This window comes from Artemia sp. Qi Xiang Cuo, chromosome 9 (genome assembly GCF_049724085.1).
Source record: "Artemia sp. Qi Xiang Cuo chromosome 9, ASM4972408v1, whole genome shotgun sequence".
NCBI classification, from domain to species: domain Eukaryota; kingdom Metazoa; phylum Arthropoda; class Branchiopoda; order Anostraca; family Artemiidae; genus Artemia; species Artemia sp. Qi Xiang Cuo.
The window spans coordinates 6805833-6828644 of record NC_142802.1 but is presented as its reverse complement, the minus strand read 5'-3'; the positions used below and the strand labels follow the sequence as shown (position 1 = coordinate 6828644).

Here is a 22812-nt window from a genome sequence, read left to right as displayed (position 1 = left end):
AATGGAGTTCTTTACTTTTCTTTGAAAAACTTATTTTGTGGAAAAAGTTTTTTTTAATTAATCATGATAAAAAGGCAATTCTTTTGATGTATCTATTGTTATCCAAATTTTCTGTTTTTAGAGTTCTGGCTATTATTGGGCTGAATCGCTCCTTACTTACAGCTCTTTATAAGAAAATGTTTGATATGTGAGCCAAAGCGACTGTTGTAAATTAAAACTTAGTAATTAACCCCATAATATACGTAATAATTTTTGTTCGTTTTAATTTTTAATGTTGCTCCTTACTTTCAGTTGGAAAAACTTTTTTTTTATTTATTTTCTGTTAGTATTTTAATTAATGCTGGGAAATCCAGCTCCCCCTCGTATGGAAAATTCCCTTCCCCCACAAAAACTCCTCCATGGTAAGATCCTTCCACGTAAGAAGCCCCACCATAAAATCCCCTCCCTGAAAGTATGTTGACCAAACAGTTCGTGGTGACGAACTGTAAGTAAGGAGCGATATGGCTCAATAATAATCAAACAATAATAATAAGAAAAGTAGGGAATGGGATAGTTTAGAAAGGAAAAAAATGATGGAGGATTTTACACTAGGGAATGTTAAAGAATTTTGGAGTAGAATGAAAAAGGAAAGAGCTAATATTTCAGGTCGAACGCCTTCACCGGAGTCGTGGCCTGGTTATTTTGAGAATTTAGAAGGAGACTGTGAAGGGCTAGAAGAGGATAGTCAGTCGTCATGTTCAGGTGAAAGTATTTTCCCACTGCAGGAGAATGATTATGAATTAGTAGGGGAAGTGACAAGAGAGGAGGTGAAAGAAGTAGTTAGTAAGATGAAAGGATGTTCAGCCCCAGGTTTGGATAGAATACCAGCCTGGGTGGTTAAGAAATTTGTGTCGTTGTTTTTGTCGATATTATTTATAGCATTTAATAATATTGTCTCTACAGGTAAGTGGCCAGAATTATGGAAGACATCAGTTGTTATACCACTTTTTAAGAAGGGGGTTCCTAGCTCGAATGATAACTATTGGCCCATAGCTCTAGCACCAGTTTTTAGTAAAGTGTTAGAAAAAATTTTAGATAGGAGGCTAGATAGGTGGTTAGATTAAAGTAAGATTATAAATGAAGAGCAAGGAGGATTTAGGAAAGATTATAGTACAGCAGATAGGGCATTTGTGCTAAGAGCTTTAGTCGATTGGTATGGAAAAGGAATAGCCGTCTATATGCAGCTTTTTTAGACCTAAGAAAAGCTTTTGATAATGTTGAGAGGGTGATTTTGGTAGATATTCTGAGAAGTATAGTATTACCTAGTATTTTTCAGAGGTTAGTTACTAGCATGTATTGCGGAACTAAGGCGGTAGTAAAGGTAATAGATAAGGGCATTTCTAGAGCATATAGAAACCGTAAAGGCTTAACACAAGGTATTACTCTTTCCCCCCATGTGCTTTGTATATTTATAAAGGATTTAGTTCAGTTTTCGGAAAGAAGGTGGGCTCCGACAGTGGGTCTTGGTTCAAAATTATTTTCAGTTTTGCTTTTCGCTGATGATTGCGTACTTGTAGCTAAGTCTGCCCATGAATTACAGATTTTGTTAGATCTTGTTGCAGATTACTTAGATCTGAAGAAGCTCCAACTTAATCTTAAGAAGACAGAAATGGTTATTTTTGGTAAAAGAAAGGATGAAGAATGTAATGGTAAGTTTATGTTTAATGGAGACGAAATAAAGATAGTTGAAAATTCAAAATATTTAGGTTTTGTATTTCAAAATAATGGCAGTTGGTGCGCCCACATTAAAGAGTCAGTAAAAAGGGAGAAAGCGGCTATATCGACGGTTTTTAGGAATGGTACAGTTATGGGTATTAAAAGTCTAGGAATGCATAAGAGAATATTTTTAACGAAGATTATGCCAGTTATTCATTATGGTGGGGAATTATGGGGGATGGAAGCGGCAGAACAGCTGGAGACCCTTCAGGTAACTTATTACAAAAAGCTTTTTGGCCTCCATAGGACTAAGCATACCCAGTTTTTGAAAGGGGAGATAGGGCTTTTTTCGCTCCGTAAACATAGGCTGGTTCAGGTAGTTAGATTTTGGATGAAGATAGTGCAGGTACCACGAAGTAAACTTATTAGAGAGACCTATGAAGAGCTACTTGCTTCAGGGCGTAAGAGGTCGTGGCCGTTTAGGGTTAAATCCTTATTAGACAGATTAGGATTGTCATATATATGGAATGATGGTAGAGGTCCTGCCGTTAGTCAGATTGATATAATAGGAATAGTTAAACAATGATTAGAAGATCAGGAGATACAGACATGGGGGAATGAAATTGAGAGATCCGAGACATTAAGGGTTTATAAGGATGTTAAAAAGGTGTTTGGCCAGGAGATTTACTTTAAATTTAATTTGCCAAGTAAGTATTTGTTATATTGGTTGCAGCTGCGGGCCAACTGTTTGCCTTTGAGATGGAGGAGTAAAGTATTTGTGAGAGTTAAGGGGGTACTTGCGTATAGGTACACATGTTTTATTTGTAATATCGAAGAAGAAAATCTGAACCATTGTCTTTGCAGGTGCCAGGAGCATACTGATTTGAGGGTGAGTCTTTTGCGGGAAAATAATTCTTCACTTTGGGGCGTGTTGCCTGAGAAGGTACCTAGCCTCATGTGTAAATTATGTAGAATTGTGGATCAGGCAACAACGATAAGAAAGGAACTAGTGTGAAGAAGATTTTTTATGGTTTGGAATAAAAATGCTGAAGGGAGTTTTACTTTTGTTTTCCTGTTTTATTTGATGTTTAGTGTATATGGTCCTGTAGAAAGGCTTTTGAATACACGATTATTATTAATATTATTATTATGTGGGTGAAATTGTGTGTAATTATGTGAGTTAGTTTTATAGTATTATGTGTGCTTTTGTCTTGCAATTGTTATGTGATTTCATTTTTATTTGCTATGGGCTATGTTTAGTTATTGTTATATATGTTATTATCATGTGTTTTGACTTTATATGCAACTGTGTTTGTTTTTGCCATGGCCCAAAGAGGCTTTTGTTTTGCAATAAATATCTATCTATCTATCTATCTAATCGAAACTATAATAATCAGAGTCTAGATAACGATAGATATAACAAAAGTATCGAATTTTGATGGTTATTCAAAATATGTAAAATTCGTCAAATTTAATGGCGCCCATCAAAGCTACGAGCCTAATAAAATTTGCCAAATTTTTGTAAAAAGGGGGAAACACCCCCAAAAAATCGAATGAAATCTTAAGCAATCTTAATGAAAATCACACCATCAGATTCAGCATACCAGAGAACCTTCCTGTAGAGTTTTCAAGCTGCTATGTACAAAAACGTGGACTTTTGCATTTTTTTTGCCAGAAGAAAGATCACGGATGCGTGTTTATTTGTTTGTTTGTTTTTTTGTTGTTGTTTTCCCAGGGATGATCGTATTGAATTAGTCGTAGAAGATCGGAAGAGGGCTCATTTGATCGGAAATCAATAGTTGTAGTGCCCTTTTTAGTGACCAAATATATTGGAGGGCAGCTAGCCCCCTCCCACGCTCTTTTTTCCCCAAAATCACCCGATCAAAACTTTGAGATAGCAATTTTTTCAGCATAGTCGAAAAGTCCAATAGCCCCCACAGTCCGCTGGGGAAGGGCTGCAAGTTATGAACTTAGCCCAATGAATTGTATAGTATTATTTATTGGGAAGTATATAGACGTTTTCAGTGGGGATTTTTCTGGTGGAGGGGGGAAGGCTACGTGGGAGGATCTTTCCATGGAGAAATTTTTCCTGGGGGAAGGAATTTTCCATTGAGGGAAAGCCGAATCTCCCAACATTATTAAAAAAAAAAAATCAGAAATTAAATAAAAAAACAAGTTTTTTCAACTGAAAGTAAGGAGCAAAATTAAAACTTAAAACAAACAGAAACTATTATATACATGAGGGGGATCACCTCCTCCTTAATACCTCGGTCTTTGCGCGAATTTTTTTATCATAGGTAGCGGAGTAGCCCTAAGTAAAGAACGATGTTGGCACAACATATTATTTTTTTCTAGACCAGGACAATTCGTATCGAAGGAGTTGTCGTAGAAACTTCAAAAATGGCTCATTCAATTGGAAATAGGAATGGCGAGTGCCCTTTTTAATAGTCGAAAGTGATTGAAGGGCAACTAACCCCCTCTCACGCCCACCTTTTCCTCAAACACATCCACTTTTCCCCAAACACATCCAATCAAAATTTTGAGATAGCCATATTGTTCAACGCAGTTGAAAATTCTGGAAATTAGATCTTTGAGGATGACAACCCCTACCCCACAGTCCACAGGGCAAGGGTTGTAAGTTATGCCCTGGGGGCATATAAGGTTTTCATATAAAGCGTTGTCGTAGAAACTTCAAAAAGAGGTCATTCGATTGGAAATTGAAATGGCTAGTGCCCTTTTTAATAGTCGAAATTGATTTTAGGGAAACTAACCCCCCTCTCACGCCCACCATTTATCCAAGTACATCCAATCAAAATTTTTAAATAGCCATTTTGTTCAACGTAGTTGAAACTTCTGGAAATTAGGTCTTTGAGGATGATAAACCCCTCAGAGCCCTCTGGGCAAGGTTTTAGGTTATGCCCTGGGGGAATATAAGGTTTTTATTGAAAGCTTTGTCGTAGAAACTTGAAAAAGGGCTCATTCGACTGTAAGTTCAAAGGGCTAGTGTTCTTTATAATAGTCGAAAGTGATTGGAGGGCAACTAAACCCCCTATCATACCCACATTTTCCGCAAACACATCCAATCAAAATTTTTAGATAGCTATTTTTTTCAACGTAGTTGAAAGTTCTGGAAATTATGTTTTTTAGGGTGACAATCCCCCCAGAGTCCCCAGGACAAAGGTTGTAAGTTATGCCCTGGTGGCATAAAATGTTTTTATAGATAGCTTTGTCGTAGAAACTTCAAAAGGGGCTCATTTAATTGTAAATTGAGAGAGCTAGTGCCCTTTTTAATAGTCGAAAGCTATTAGGGGTAACTAACCCTCTTCTCACGCCCACCATTTCCCCAAACACATCCAATCAAAATTTTCAGATTGCCATTTTGTTCAACGTATTTGAAAGTTCTTGAAATTTGGTCTTTCAGGATGAGTTGGGTACTAAATCCTATGCTTTCTAAAAGCTAGAATATAATTTGTACTTTAATTAAAAATTCTTTTAAATGTTGTCACTTTTATAACTTTAAGAAACCAAAAATTAAATAAGATTTTAAGGAATAAATACCAGCATATGTATATTAAACTGACAATGCACATTTTTTTCAGGAAATTCATTTGAACTTTTTTCATTAAAGTACAATTTATACTGTAGCTTCTGGAAAGCATAGGGTTTAGAAACCTATTCAGATTAATTTCTGCTCTTTGAGTTTGACTTATTTTAATTTCTGTTTGTTTTGGGTTTCATTTATTTATTAATACTGATTTGTGGTAGTTGTATTCTTGGTAGATTATTTGATTCTATTTTATTTTATTTTTGGTTTAATGGAGTTCTTTACTTTTTTTGAAAATTTTATTTTGTGCAAAAAGTTTTTTTGATTAATAAATTTTAAAAGATCTTATTATTCTCAATAAACTGCTTTTCGTACTCCAGTAGGTTTTACCTCTCTGTTATTTACTATTTGGTGCAACAATATTTGCCAAGTTACCTACAAATAGCAGGCCTATTTCCATCAGTGATGTTGCAATTGCATTCAAATTATTCTACCTTATCTCCCAATGACATCAAACACTAGATCTGGAATTTTCCATAGAGGGAGAGTGCCGAATAACTGGAACAAAAATCAATCTTAGGTTATTATGAGGATACTGTTAGTTAAAAAAGTAAAATGAGTATGAAAATTTAGTTTTAATTATTCCTGTACGGTGAGCAATTTTCAAAACATGCATTAATTCAAAAACGTTCTGAAATTGAATAAAAAAAAACATTTTTTTTAACTGAAAGTAAGGAGCAACATTAAAATTCAAAACAAACATAAATTATTTCACATATGAAAGGGCTCTCCCCTCCTCAACGCCCCGCTCTTTACGCTAAAGTTGTTTATTGTTTTAAAAAGTAGAGTTGTGAGAAAGTGTCAAACTTTAGCGTAAAGAGCGGGGCGTTGAGGAGGGAAAGCCTCTTTCATATTCGGAATATAATTTCTGCTCGTTTTAATTTTTAGTGTCGCTCCATACTTTCAGTTAAAAAAAACTTTTTTTTATCCTATACTTCCAAATAGCCAAAGCTCTATGTAAGCAATGGGCAAAGTTCATAACTTGCAACCCTTCCCCCGGGGCTGTGGGGGGTCAAGTCATGCTCAAGGATATAGTTATTTGATTTTTCAATCATGCTGAAGAAAATGGCTATCTCAAAATTTTTATCGGACAAATTTGGGTAAAATGGGGGTGGGAGGAGGGCTAGCTGCTCCCCAGTATTTTTGGTCACTAAAAAGGGAAGTAGAACTTTCGATTTCCGATCAAACGACCCCTATCTTGGTCTTCTAGTATCACTGGTTCGATACGATCACCCATGGAAAAAAAAATAAAAAAAAATACAAATAAACACGCATCCGTGATCTTACTTCTGGCAAAAAAACTCAAAATTCCACATTTTTGTATTTAGGAGCTTGAAACCTCTACAGTATGGTTCTCTGATATCCTAAATTTCATGGTGTTATTTTCATTAAGATCACTTAAAATATTAGGGTGTTTCTCCCCTTTTTCAAAATTCGGGAAATTTTCTCAGGCTCGTGACTTTTGATGGATAACATTAAACTTCATGAATTTTATATATTTTGCATAAGCAGCAAAATTCGTTTGCATTGATGTATTTTTTATTATCCATACTCTGTTTCTTATAGTTTTGGTTACTATTGAGCCGCATCGCTCCTTACTTACAGTTCGTTACAACGAACTGTTTTAACAGCAGGTTTTGTACAATTGGAAATTACTTTGCTATATTCCAAATGGTTATGCCAATTATGCTTCACATGATGTTGAATGAAAACAAAACACCAACAAGTCTTTTGTTAGTTTGACAGGAACTTCACCTCACAAACGTAGGCCTAAATAAGGTCTCAAGAGCGTTTTCAGTGTTTTTCAACCCCTTTCCGGAGCCAATGTGCTGTTCTTTCAAGTTCTCGGGAATAAACTTTTTCATAATTTAAGTGGCAAAATTTGTGTCACAAAGTTTTGAATTTAAGCTGCTATAATTTATCTTTAAGTACGAGTTTACTACTTTTCAAGTGTAATCGTAGAAAGTGACATTTGACATTAACATGGAAGTAACTTCCTTGTTGGACAGTCCCTTGACATTTCTTTATTATGGAACTTTATGGTGTTTCACAATCTGATGCCATTATTAAAGGTGTTTCTAAACATTAAAAATCATTTATGGACATTTTTTGAATGCTAGAAATAGTAATTCAAAAGTTAATTGCCTGTATTATATGGTGTTATATCAAAAGTTCGTAGTAAAGAAATGTAAGAAAGGAGTGACTCGACTCAATAGTAATCGAAACTCTAGAAAACGGAATTTTGATATCAAAAGATACATCAAAAGAATCAGCTGATTTCAAATATCTAAGATTCATTAAGGTTAGTTCTGCCCATCAGAAGTTAAGATCCTGAGAAAATTTGCCTGATTGATCGAAACTCTAAAAAACGGAATTTTGATATCAAAAGATACATCAAAAGAACCATGCTGATTCCAAATATCTAAGATTCATTAAGGTTAGTTTTACCATCAAAAGTTACGATCCTGAGAAAATTTGCCTAATTTTTGAAATAGGGGAAAAAATCCCTAAATGTCAAGGAATCTTGATACAATTCACACCATCGTATTCAGCGTACCTGAGAACCCTACTGTAGATATTTGAAGCATATACAAAAAAGTGGAATTTCATTATTTTTGCCAGAAGACAGATCATGCGTGTTTGTTTATTTTATTTTATTTTTTTTTCCAGGGGTGATCGTATTGAAATAATAGTCCTATAAGATTGAGAGAGGATGCATTCGAACGGAAATTATAAGTTCTAGTGCCCTTTTTAAGTGACAAAAATGATTGGAGGGCAATTGGCCCCCTCCCGCGCCCATTTATTTCCCTAAAGTATCTGATCAAAATTTTGAGATAGCCATTTAGTTCATTATAGTTTAAAGTTCAAATAAATATGGCCCTATGTGTAAAATGACCCCCCAGAGTCCGTGGGGAGAGACCTGAAAGTTATGAAAATTGCCCATTGTTTACGTGCAGTATTTGTTATTTGGAAGTATAAAGACGTTTTTCGGAGTGGAGGGGGGATTTGTGCTTAGAGTGGATTTCCGTCGGTACAATCTTCCTTGGGGAGGGAAATTTCTGCAGGGGGGGGGGGGTTAATTTTTCAACGAAAATTTCACACTGGAGTACAATCTTCCTTGGGGAGGGAAATTTCTGCAGGGGGGGGGGTTAATTTTCCAACGAAAATTTTACACTGGAGGGATTTGACAGAAATTCAATGCGAAATTCTTTTACTTGTCTTACATTCTCTTTGTGAACTCAATTTTGCATGTGGAGATGTTCCGGAGGAAATATCTGGGGGTTACTTTCCACAAGTTTTGATTTACGGAAAAAATTTCTACAGAAGGGCACATTTCCGGAGTGATTGAGAAACCTATTAAAGATCAAAGTCTTTTTCAAATTAAAGTATGTTAGGCCTAAGGGTGATTTTTCCGGCTGAATCGTCCGCAAGAAAGTTTACGGGGAGGGGATTTTCAGCAAGGATGGAACTGTCTGGAAGGAAGTTGACGGGGGGGGTGTACTTCACGTTAGATGAAACTTTCACGGAGGAGTTTGACTGTATGTCCCAATTTATAAGAACGGCTACTGAAACAAAGAGACTTTTTAATTAGAATAGGAAACATTTTTTTAAATGCTAACAGCTTTAGCGTAAAGAGCAAGGTATCGAGGAGGGGGCAACCCTTCGTATACGACATAATTTCTGTTCGCTTTGGATCTTAATGTTAATCCTTACTTTCAGTTTGAAAAAAAACTTGTTTTTTTATTTAATCCTGCTTAAACAGGATTTTAAAAAAAAAAAGAGTTTTTTTTTACTGAAAGTAAGGAGCGCAGAAATTATTCCGTATATTACTATTATTATTATTTTATTACCCATTATTAAACATACAAAATGTTGTAAATGGAGTACAAGAAAAGAAAAAAAAGTAACATCAAATAACAACAAAATATCCGAAGAAAACTCAACTACAGAAAAACAAGATTAAGAACATTCCTACGACAAACAAAAAAAGACAAATTTAAGTTATTGCGACATATAATGAAGAGAGGCTTGGTTCAAATGCCTTTGCAAATCGAGTACGGCGATTCAATACAGCTATAAGCGGGTCAGCTATACCATACTTCAGAGATATATTAGAATTCCTTATCCAAACTGGAAGACGAAGCAGATACTTGCCATATCTGTAGAAAATAGACCGAATATTGCGGCGATCAGACGAGGTAAATATTTTCCTAAGCGGAGATAGGGCTAGCACATGTGGCAAACCAAAAGCATTATGCGCCCTTGCAAGTAGAACGAGAATTCCATAAGCTCTGCGTGTCTTTACAGCGAACAACGAAACAAGGCGATCGCGGGTTTCTTTAAGATCGCTACAAGTTGGAAGGCCGAGGTACATAATCTTAGGCAAAGACTTAATCGTATAAATTCCGAAAATAACATCAACTGGTACACTATCTTTAACGCGGCTATTAAATACGAGAACTTAACTCTTCTGGGGATTGAAAGAAAGACCTATTTTACCATACTCCTTACTCAAAACAAAGAAAGTCTCTTCGATACCTATAAGTGTCCTACTCGTGTTCAAAATGTCGTCAGCATAATCGATCAGCGAAACATTGAGACCTCTAAAGATACATGTAGGCTGAACCGGCTTGCGATGAAATAATACTATTATTGAATAGCGGTGGTGAAGTAAGTGCTCCTTGGCGTATTCCCTTCTCTACGGGTATAAGACTAGAAGATGGGGTTAAAGCATTAACACGAGGTACATTTACACGCACTTTTAAATTACTATACATATTCCTCAGTGCGCGTATAATAGACTTATCCAGGCCACGTTTCCGGGCCGACAACAATATCTGAGGATGCACACCGGAGTTTTTTTTTTTTTTTTTTTTTGAAAGGGAAATTCCCCACCTGACCGCCGTGGTCTTTACACAAAATTTTTTTATTGTTTTAAGAAATGGATATGTGAGAAATAGTCAAACTTTAGCGAAAAGAGCAAAGCGTTGAAAAGGGGACAGTCCATTTCATTGGCGGAATGATTTCTGTTCGTTTTAAGTTTTAATGTCGCTCCTTACTTTCAGTTAAAAAATTATTTAGTTTCTGAACGTTTTTGAATTACTGCAAGTTTTGATTCTGGTTCACCTTAAATGAATAATTAAAACGAAATTCACATATTAATTCTCCTTTTTTTTGGCTAAATGGCTTTCTAGAAATTTTGATCGGACGATTTTGAGAAAAGGGACGATTTTGAGGACGATTACGTATAAATATACGTAACTTACGAATTAGCTTACGTAGCGAACCTTTATATTTGTATATTTTTATTCCGTATGTTAGGGGGTTCGTCCCCTAGTCAATACCTCGCTCTTTTCGCTAAAAGTTGAATTTTGTTCCAATTCTTTAAGAATGACCCCTTAATCACAAAGGCCGTATAATTAGAATAAATCGCTCTTATGAAAGTACTACTAAAAACTTCAGCGCAAAGAGCTAGGTATTGACTTGGGGGTGAATTTCCTCATAGACGTAATAATTTATCTTCGTTTTAAGTTTTGATGTTGTTCCTTACTTTCAGTTGAAAAAACTTGTTTTTTTATTTAGTTTCTCATCGTTTTTAAATAATGCTGGGAAATCTGGTGCCCCCTTCTTAGCAATGTCCCTTCCCCCATAAGAACTTTCTCTATGAAAAGATCCTTCCACCTAACCTCCGTCCCATCTCCCACTACCAGAAAAGATCCCCCCTGAAAACTCTGTATACCTCCCAATAAGCAATACTATATGCAAACATTGGGCAAAGCTTATGCCTTGCAACCCTTCCCCCTGGGGACTGTGGGGGATTAATTCATACTCAACGACATATTTATTATATTTTTCGACTATGCTGAACAAAATCGCTATCTCAAAATTTTGATCGGGTGACTTCGGGAAAAAAATTAGCGTGAGAGTTGCCCTCCATTTTTGTCACTTAAAAAGGACACTAGAACATTTAATTTCCGTTTGAATGAGCTCTCTCGCGATATTCTAGGACCACTGGGTCGATATGATAACCCCTGGAAAAATAAACAAACAAATAAAGACGCATCCGTGATCTTTCTTCTGGCAATAAATACAAAATTCCACATTTTTGCAGATAGGAGCTTGAAACCTCCAGAGTAGGGTTTTCTGATATGCTGAATCTGATGGTGTGATTTTCATTAAGGTTAAGACTCTTAGGGGGAGTTTTACCCTTTTCTGAAAATATGGCACATTTTCTCAGGCTTGTAGCTTTTGATGCGTAAGACTAAAATTGATGAAAATTGCATATTTGAAATCAGCATAAAAATCTGATTCTTTTGATTTAGGCTATCTTTTGGTATCAAAATTCCGTTTTTTAGAGTTTCGGTTACTATTGAGCCGGGTAGCTCCTTACTTACAGTTCGTTACCACGAACTGTTTGGTTAGTGTTACATGTTACGGTGTTATAAACAGGTTAGATATGTTTCGTTAAATCTATATCCAGTTTATTTGAACTCTCTTGAAACAGGCATACAGAGTCTTAAACAAAAAGTTGTACCAGTCGGTATCTCAAGCACTTGTTTAAAATAGTCAAGGTATTAGAGGAAAATATTTACGCGAGTTTTGAGGGAGCAATGGGCCACCTGGACGGCAGAGTGGGGTTACATTCTGATAATTAATGGGTAACCGTGTAGACAATGCATATTTTTGATTCACAAGGGGGGAAAACCCAGTTTATTGGTTGTTTTTAATGCTCTAAAAGTGTTCTGTATGGATTCACCTTAGATTAAATTCAGTAGTTCCAATCCATAGTTGTGACATACGACTTGTGCTGCTTCATGCAGAACCCCTCATGCAAGAAAACTCTTATCTATAAGGTCAAGGAAACCCTTGACTGATTTGTGTGCATATAGCCTACAGTTCACAACATTGCTCTTTTTCTTTAGCAAGATTCAGAGCACCACCACTAAGTCTATTTTATTCTGCTATTCTCCGCAAAAATAGATAGAGAGAGAGAGAGAGAGAGAGAGAGAGAGAGAGAGAGAGAGAGAGAGAGAGAAAGAGAAAAGTCAGACAGACGAAGTGAAATAGAGATAGGGAAAGGGATGGAAATAATCAAAATAATAAGAATTCTGTAGCGTGTGATGCTTTATGCAAGACGCCTAATGCAAAAAGAAAATGATCATCTGTCACAAGTATGGCTCACAAACTCATTCTTTTTATGTAAGAGATTAAAAGAACAATTACTTAATTGATGGCATGCTTCTAGACTTGGACTAAATAGAGAGTAAGGCGGGGGGGGGGATAGCCGATTGAATGTGAATAGGAAAACAGAAGCAAAAGAGGAAATATATCCAAATATAATTTGCTGTTTTAAAACATAGTATTTTAATTTTTGTATGCACTAATGGAACCTGGCATAGATTCCATATTTTTTTGTTTTTAATAAAGTATTTTCCACTTACCTTCTTAGAAGAAAAAGGAAAAGAAATGGATGAAAGAGTGATGTCACCATTAGAATGAGGATGCATCTTTATTATTATTATTTGTCAGCAGATGGTAGTATTGCATCAGTTGCAGAGGCAATATGTTATGCAACTTCCATTGATTTTCCGTTTGTCTGAACAAAGTATTAATTAGAAACCCAATTTAGTCAATGTTTTAATTTTTCATTTGACAATATTTTTCATTTGGAACATTTGGGAATTTTAACTGTTCGAAAGTTTTTTTGGGAGAAAGGGGTTTGTGGTAGATAGCACGGTTTTGGAGTAATTGAAATGTATTTTGTTGAATTTTTTGTAGTTGGTTCATCGTAGAAGGGGCTTCCTATGACGAAAGGGTACCATCTGTCACTACAACTAGTCAAATAACTGCTCAGACTTTAAGTCTAGTTGATAAAGTAAACATTTTTAATATAATTTGTGTTTAATTGTAGCTGGTCTATAAATAAAGTTAATAGTTCTTTAACTTAAAGATGCTTTAACCACTGAGAAAAGAGGAGGCTTAAATTAAAAAAAAACAAATAATAAAGCCTCCTCTATTAGATATTTTACGGACTAAGCGTCAGACGAATGAGCCAATAGATGGACAGGTTTTCTTTCGCTATGTTGAAAAAATAGTTTTCACGAGTTTTTATTGGATGATTAGTTTTCTACTCAAAGCTTCCCTCTTTACACCCTCCTAAGAAGTTGCAATTTCCTTTAAATGGTTTCTTCCGATCTCTTTTCAGCCCATTCGAGGACGACCTGTTTTTCGTTTTTCGTATATGGATGGCCAAAAAGGACGATCTTAGGCAATCTATTATCCTTCATCCGCAAAACGTTCACTATCCATCTCGACCTTTCTCTCATTATAGCCCCAGAAAGTGGGATACACCACATTTTTGTACAGCTTAATGTTTGAAGTACGATCAATCAATTCCTTCATGAATTGTCTGATGTGTTGTCCTCAGGCGACTTGATGCTGTGGTAAGTTGTTAGTAGTAGTGGGATATTAGCAGTAGATTAGTTTTCTTTTACGCCTGCAAAACATCGAATGATACCATGGCTAATAATGACTATTAGCAACTATTGCTTAAATAACAGGGATTTTATAATAAGAATAAATTAATTTTATTTCTGAAATAAAATTCATTTATTTTTTACAAAAAAGCGTATTATTTACAAGAAGAATATTTAAGGCTATTAAGCAAATAAAACAGTCTAGGGTATCTAATTTGATTCTAAAAATAGCCAGATTTCCAGTTTTCATTATCCGTCTCTACTTAAGAAAAACATATTAAAAAAAAAATTAAATTTGTAATGAGATTTCTCCGGTGCTTTCACAAACCTGGTCATAAGCTAGATTGTATTATTTCTTTTCTTTTCTTTAATTGGCTCGTATTCATTTCTTTTTTTAAAACAAACAAATTAAATTAATTATCATGGAAAAAAATTAATTAATTGGTAGTCAATTAATTGGTCAGGAGTTGGATTGGTCAGGTTGTGTCAATGATCACATTAAACCGAGATAGCCTTTTTGACTAGCAATCAAAATGTTCTGATACACAACAAATTTCTCAGAACAGAATTTTTTTTGTGAATATCTGTCTTAAAAAAATAATAAAAATTAAAACAATTTCAAAAATTATACTTTACAAATATTGCTGTAGAAGAAGAAGAAAAACCAAAAAATAGCTATCCAGTAAAAACTTGTTCATAATGGAGCTATTATGTGAAAGACAAATATATTGAGTCCTATATTGCCAGTTCTAGTAAAAATGTAACACACGAGCAGGCCAGACTAAGACCATGTAGGAACCATTAACGAACAAAATTATGTAGCCCCAATCCAGAAGAAGATGTCTTCTAATTTACCCTTTAGCATCTTGAACAGTATGTGTCTTAAACATGTTTAATAGTGCTATTTCTGGCTAATAATTAACTTAGTTGAAACTTGTTAGAAAAAAATTCCCACCAAAAGGAGACACGTTTAGTTACTTCAACGGCGCACATTAGTTATTTCGTAGCCAAAATGTCCCCTTTTTTTTAATGTTTCCTTTTTTTTAGTACTTTTTCCTCCTTTATCTCCTCAATTCACATAAATGGTCAGAGTTCAGTTTAGATTTAGTCTTTTAAGCTTCCACACAAAATTTTTAAAGTTAATTTTTGCCGAATTTATTGTATTTTGAAGTTTCTTTTATTAAATGGAAATAGCTTAATAATAATTATGTTCCTAAGCTTTTTTCTACTATCCAAATATATTGAAAATATTCCTTTTATGTATGAATAAACTACAGACAAACCTCGGTTCTCGACTATTTCTCTGTTCGGAAGAAAACCGGCGTCCGAACAGAAAATTCGAGAGTCGGAAGTCTATGTTTTCGTTCGTCTCACATACAACAATGGCGCGTGACTATGAGATGAGCCAGAAGTGAACATTTTTGAACAGGCTGCAATGTTGTTATTGCACTATGCATTTTCTTTATTTATTTTTTGGCATTGGAAATTTATATATTAGTTTTTGAGAATGTGCTTCTTTTCCTAAATTAAATATAAAAAAAACAAGTTTTTTAAACTGAAAGTAAGGAGCGACATTAAAACTTAAAACGAACAGAAATTATTCCGTAGATGAAAGGGGCTGTCCCTTCTTCAACGCCTCGCTCTTTATGCTAAAGTTTTTTATTGTTTTAAAAAATAAAGTTATGAGACAGAGTCAAACTTTAGCGTAAAGAGCGAGGCGTTGAGGAGGGGACAACCCCTTTCATATACGGAATAATTTCTGTTCGTTTTAAGTTTTAATGTCGCTCCTTACTTTCAGTTTAAAAAACTTGTTTTTTTGTATTTAATTTCTGATCGTTTTTTAGTTAATGCAGCTTTTATTTGCATAAAAATTTTACTTTTCTTTTGCTAAATGGATGTCTTTACAAATTAACTTACGTAACTAACTTCTATATTCCTATATTTTTCTTCTGGCAAAAAATACAAAGTTGCAGATTTTTGCATATATGAGCTTGAAACCTATATAATAGGGTTTTCTGATACGCTGAATCTGACGGTGTGATTTTCATTAAAATTCTTTCACTTGTAGCGGAAGTTTCCCCCCTCTTTAAAAAATCAGGTGTGTTTTCTGAGGCTCGTAGCCTTTGATGAGTAATACTAAACTTAATAAAATTTATATATTTAGAATCAGCATTATAAACACCTTCTTTTAATACATTTATTGACATCAAAATTCCGTTTTTAAAAGTTTCGATTACTATTGAGCCGTATCGCTTGTTTTTTTATTGTTTTTTTTTTTTGTTACGTATATGTTATTACGTATATGAGGGGGTTCTCCCCTTAGTCAATACCGCGCTTTTTACGTTAAAAGTTAAAAAAAAAAGTTTTTATTCACAAACCCCTGAATCACAAAGGCCGTATAATTAGAATAGATAGCTCTTTTTAAAGCAATAAAAAAAAACTGTAGCTTAAAGAGCGAGGTATTGACTTGGGGGAGAACCCCCTCACTTACTTTATAATTTCTGTTCGTTTTAAGTTCTAATATTCCTTCTTACATTTCAGTTGAAAAAACTTGAATTTTTTTATTTAATTTCTGATCGTTTTTTAAATAATGCTTGGAAATCCGGCGCCCCCTTCATAGACATTTCCCTTACCCCAAAGAAACATCCTCCACGGAACTATTCTTCAGAGTGACCCCCTCCTCTAGCCCCCCCCCTCCAGAAAAAATCCTTCCTGAAAATGGTTGTATACTTCCCAATAACCAATAAATAATGCTGGCAAGTCTGGCGCTCCCTTCATGGCAATTTCCCCTCCCCCATGAAAACTTCCTTCATGGATAGATCCTCCAACATAACCCCCGACCCCCCCCACACAACCACAAACACAAAAAAAACATACTTAAAAAATCTTTAAAAATCCCCAAAAACAAAACAATATTTTAACATTAGGTAAAGTTAATAACTTTTAGCCCTCCCTCTGGGAACATCGGGGGATTAAGTCATCCTAAAAGACATATTTATCATATTTTCGACCATGCTGAAAAAAATGGCTATCTCAAAATTTTGATCGTGTGACTTTGGGAAAAAAATAAGCGTGGGAGGGGGCCTAGTTGCCCTCCATTTTTTTGGTCACTTAAAAAGGGCACTAGAACTTTTAATTTCCGTTCCAATGAGCCCTCCCACGATATTCTAGGACTACTGGGTCAATACGATTACCCCTGGGAAAAAAAAAAAAAAACAAACAAACAAATAAACACGCATCCGTGATCTTTCTTCTGGCAAAAAATGCAAAATTCCACATTTTTGTAGATAGGAGCTTGAAACCTCTACAGTAGGATTCTCTGATACGCTGAATATGATGGTGTGATTTTCATTAAGGTTCTATAACTTTTAAGGGGTCTTTTCCCCTTTTTTTGAAAATCAGCCAAATGTTCTCAGGCGTTTAACTTTTGATGGGTAGCACTAAACTTGATGAAAGTTAAATATTTGAAATCAGCATTGAAATCTGATTCTTTTGATATATCTATTGGTATAAAAAACCCATTTTCTAGAGTTTCGGTTACCATTGAGACGGGTCGCTCCTTACTTACAGTTCGTTACCACGAACTGTTTGATAATTCGGCTTTTGAATGGACTTTCAGAACAAATTGGGCTTGAGAACCAATATTTGCTTGTATTTTAGAAAGTTGAAGAAATCCATCGAAAGTTTTACTTTGCCATTCACATGAATGATAAAAAAAACTTGAGTTTTTAAACTAGCTAGAACATTACGCTGAAATTGGCAGCTGAATCTTAAAAAAATCACCATCTAGCAAAAAATCACACTTTACAGTCGAGAAAGGGATCACTAAAACTGGCTGACAGCCAGCTATATTAGGCTCTAGGTAAAAGATCTCACCTAGTTGTATAGTACACACCATATTAGAGGGACATTTCATTTTCATTAACCCTTGGTAATGAGTATTTTAAAAAAGGGAAGTTTTACACCTTTACTGATATTATGCAGTGATATTATCACTTACTTTGTAAGCTCCTTTTTCTGCACAGTTTTCCCAGTACACTCTTCGCTGGTAAGATTATCTCCTTCGTCTACCACATGACACCCCAGCACGGGTTATGTTTGACTTCAAACCCGTCCTGCACGGATGAAAAAGTCAGAGAGTTTGTCCCCCCTCCACTAGGTGAAAAGACTAGGCCAAAAAACTCCTAGTCCAGGCCTATGTCCCAGTGGAAGAACCGCGAGCCTGGCAAGCAAATGGTCAACTTGGAGGCACCTGCTCTCATCGTTCTCTGTGCTGTCCTTACAAGAGCCGTAAGTTAAGTAATTCAAGGTATTAAAGCAGCCTTGGCTATCCTTCGCCACCCTGTGTAGGGTTTTAGTATGTGTGGGGTTAGTTGTTTTTATTAATATGAAATTATCAAACAGTTCGTGGTAACGAACTGTAAGTAAGGAGCGTCCCGGCTCAATGGTAACCGAAACTCTAAAAAACGGAATTTTGATACCAATAGCTACATTAAAATAATCAGATTTTAATTCTGATTTCAAAAATATAAGTTTCATCAAGTTTAATTACACTCATCAAAAGTTACGCGCCTGAGAAAATTTGGCTGATTTTCGAAAAAAGGGGGAAAGACCCCTTAAAAGATATAGAAACTTAATGAAATTCACATCATCATATTCAACGTATCAGAGAACCCTACTGTAGAGTTTTCAAGCTCCTATCTACAAAAATGTGGAATTTTAAAAATTTTTGCCAGAAGAAAGATCACGGATGCGTGTTTATTTATTTATTTATTTTTTTTTTTTTTTTTTTATTGGGAAGCATACAGACATTTTCAGGAAGGATTTTTACTGGTGGTGGGGGGGGGGCTGGAGGAGGGGGTTACTCGGGAGAATCTTTCAGTGGGGGATGTTTCTTTGGGTTAAGGGACATTTCTATGAAGGGGGCGCCAGATTTCCAAGCATTATTTAAAAAACGATCTGAAATTAAATTTAAAAAAAAACAAGTTTTTCAACTGAAAGTAAGAAGCAACACTAGAACTTAAAACGAACAGAAATTATTACGTTTATGTGGGGGTTATCCCCCAAGTCAATACCTCACTCTTGACGCTACAGTTTTTTTTAGTGCTTTCAAAAGAGCTATCTATTCTATTTAAACGGCCTTTGTGGTTCAGGGGTTTGTGAATTAAAAAAAATTTTTAACTTTTAACTTAAAGAGAGTGGTATTGACTAAGGGGAGAACCCCCTCATATACGTAATAACATATACGTAATGAAAAAAAACAATTAAAAAAAACAAGCGATACGGCTTAATAGTAATCGGAACTTTTAAAAACGGAATTTAGATGTCAATAAATGTATCAAAAGAATGGGCTTATAATGCTGATTCTAAATATATAAATTTTATTAAGTTTAATATTACTCATCAAAGGCTACGAGCCTGAGAAAATTTACCTGACTTTTTAAAGAGGGGGGAAACATCCCCTACAAGTGAAAGAATTTTAATGAAAATCACACCTTCAGATTCAGCGTATCAGAAACTCTATTACATAGGTTTCAAGCTCATATCTGCAAAAATCTGCAGCTTTGTATTTTTTGGCAGAAAATAAATATACGAATATAGAAGTTCGTTACGTAGGTTAATTTGTAAATTACGTCAGAAGCAAATTTAGAGACAGCCATTTAGCAAAAGAAAAGTAAAATTTTTATGCAAATTTTGTTTACTTATTCAATGACGGTGAGCCAAAATAAAAGCTGCATTAACTAAATAACGATCAGAAATTAAATAAAAAAAACAATTTTTTTAAACTGAAAGTAAGGAGCGACATTAAAACTTAAAACGAACAGAAATTATTCCATATATGAAAGGGACTGTCCCCTCCTCAACGCCTAGCTCTTTACGCGAATTGTTTTTATTGTTTTAAAAAATAAAGTTGTGAGACGTAGTCAAACTTTAGCGTAAAGAGCGAGGCGTTGAGGAGGGGACAGCCCCTTTCATATACGGAATAATTTCTGTTCGTTTTAAATTTTAATGTTGCTCCTTACTTTCAGCTTAAAAAACTTGTTTTTTTCTTTAATAGAGAGAAGAATCAACGATGATTTTCTAAATCATTGCATTATAAAGTGTAAACAAAAGTATTCTTAAAAATCGCTCAAAATTGAACGGAGAAACCCTTACATTACAATGATCTACACCCTCACTGAAAGTCAGTATTTGGAAAGTTTATAACACTCTTATTAGTCGATTCGGTGACTTACAGGCACGCTGCATTAAATACCATATACAGCACAGGCAAACTAAGATAAGAACTTCGGAAGCCACGTGATCATACTATTATACTAGTGATCATATGATCATACTAGTGTTTTTTCCTGGCCATAGAGCCTTACGGGGGAGTTTATATTGAAGTGTATTTTGTTGTGTTTATTAATTGAATAAATTGATTGATTGATTGATTGACTAGTGATCATATGATCATACTAGTGATCATATGATCATACTAGTGATCAAATACAGCTCTGAAGCGTGGGTGCTTCGAAATGCTGAGGAAAATTTGTAAAATGTTTTCTAAAGTAACTGTCTAAGAGTAATCTTAGGTACTTGTTCGATTGACCATGTATCACAGATCTATAAAAAAGATATGGTTCGATCTTATTTTCTAGAGCCAATATGAAAGAAAGTTTTAGATGACTAGGGTACGTTTTACGGATGAAGCATGGCAGATGGCCAAAGAGTGTGATTTTTGGCCATCCATATGTGGTCAAACAAAAATCAGGTCGTCCCCTAATGGGATGGAAAGAGGTTATGAGGGAGGATTGAAAGGAAATTATAACTTTAGGGGAGGGGTAAAGATTGAAGCTTCGAATAGTTTTGGTGTGGTGGAGGAGTGTGCGCAGCTGGAGTTGTGGCCGGAGTGCTTAAATTGTAGCTAGATCACATTTTACGGATTGAGGATGACAGATTTCTGTCATCTATCAGGAGCCAAACGCAAACCAGGCCGTCCAAGAAAGGCGTGGGAAGAATTTAAAAAGAAAAATTGAAAGGACATGTGAAGGGGTAAAAATTAAAGCCAATCGAATAGATTGGTGTGGAGGAGGAGCGACATAATGAAAGAAAGCTATGGGGTGATCAAATCAACTATTAGGTATCTGGAGTAGGACTGGATAAACATCACAACATAAACACTACTTCATGCAGGGCAATTTAAAGAAATCTGAGGAATTGAATGTTTCAGTATCAAAGTATTATAGTGTCTTTTTGAAATACTAAAACAAACATACTGTTTTGTTCCTGGGCCATGGAAATTCAGAATATTTTGGTAATTACCCTGGATTCCAAATATTCCCAAAAATGAAGGGAGATTACATAAAAATCATCTACCCCCTTCCCCCTTCTACCTCTATCTGAATGCTCAACGAAAGTTAAAAGATTTTTCTTAAAAATATACTTTTTGTGGCTTCATCTCTCCCGCTCTCACTCACAGAAAGATCCACAGACCGTCATTCCTAATAGCTGATGGAAAGCCTTACACTATTGTATCTAAATTTTTTGAAGCCTCAAATAACTGAATTCAGCTATTATTCAGTCAAGTGGAGCCCAAAAGTAATTGTCTATATTGGCCGTTCATTTTATAATGATTGCATATAGCCTTTGGAAGAGATCCACCACCATGTGGCATTGTGGTCCCTCTGAAACTGTTTGCTGTTGGGATTGTATTTTGGCCCTCTATGGGCCAAAAATATTGTTTGGCATCACAAAAGTGGCTAATAACGCCACCTTGCTATAGCATATTCACTTTTGCTACTTAAAAAAGGCACTAGAAGGTTCCATTTTTGTTTCGAAAGAGCCTTCTTCTGATTTTATCGGACCACTGTACGGTCACCCCTTGATATGATCACCCATGGAAAAAAAAACGAAGCAAACAAATAAACACCCGGAATGTGACTAATCTTCTTGAAAAATATACAAATATCCTATTTTTGTAGATATGAGCTTGAAACTTCTGTAATAGGGTTCTCTATCATGATAATTTGTTGGTAAAAGCTTCATCAAGAACACTTTCCTTCTTTGGGATGTTTTCCACTTTTTTTGTGAATTTCGAGAAATTTTCTCAGGCTAATAAGTCTTGATGATTAATTTGAAACTTAATGAATTTTATATTCTTAAAATGCCATAAAAACCATTTTTTTAATGTTAATTGTGATATAAAAAATCCCTTATAGCTGCTTCAGTCACTAGTAGCAAGAATCGCTCCTTACTTACAGCTCGTTACCACAAGCCGTTTGAAATCTTTAAACATATCTAGTATCATCCAATTTCCGTAATCAATTGTTTAAATAAGATATAGTTTATTCAGGTAGTTGAATAAATTTAAAAACAAATCTACTGTCACTTTTGTTTTTCTAAGTAAGTAGTACTGATGTACTGAAGGAAGGGTGACTAGTGAAAAGTAAAAGAAAAAATTAAATAAACAAGATATTTGCGGAATAGGTGGTTATGTCTTTTTATGCTAAACTGCCAAGAAAAACGACTTGGAGAATACAAATGTCTCTGTGAAGAGCATTGATTTTTCCCATTCGAATTGAAAAAATTAAACAGATATAATTTGAACTGGCAAGTCTTGGATAAGAGTTTCCACTTTTTAATAACTTCGCACCTTCGAATCTAAACAATCAAATTCAATCCTTCTATTATTTTCCTTATCACTGCTTTGCTTATCATACATTAAATTATTTTACGATTTATCAGGATTATATACACAAGAGGATATCCAGGATATTTGTTCGAGGGGTTTATTTATTCGGGAGGGGTGGGGAGCTTGCAAAAAGCTTTTAAAAGGGCATCAAAAATTTGTTTACATTTATTTTTGTTACGTCTTTTAAGAGTCGAGCAATTTTTTTTTGGAGGGGGGTCAAAACCTCAACCCCCTGAATATGGTCATGATATTACATAATATAACCTTATTTTTTTATAATTGTACTACTACATTTGGACGCTTGTTAACTAAATTCAAAAAATATCTTATCAAAATGAATGGGTATATAAAATGACGGTTAT

General features: G+C 35.0%; 1 protein-coding gene across 5 annotated transcripts in view; it reads right to left on the bottom strand.

The window, feature by feature from the left end:
* LOC148948272 (potassium voltage-gated channel subfamily KQT member 1-like) overlaps positions 1–22812 on the bottom strand; it is a 420960-nt gene that overhangs the window by 357493 nt on the left and 40655 nt on the right. Inside the window, exon 1 of one of the 5 annotated variants that reach the window (XM_089093857.1) lies at positions 9839–9912. The exons of the other annotated variants lie outside the window; for them this stretch is intronic. The gene's annotated coding sequence lies outside the window, so the exon portion shown is untranslated. Of the gene's footprint in view, positions 1–9838; positions 9913–22812 lie in introns of those variants that run through there. 5 annotated transcript variants of the gene reach the window in all.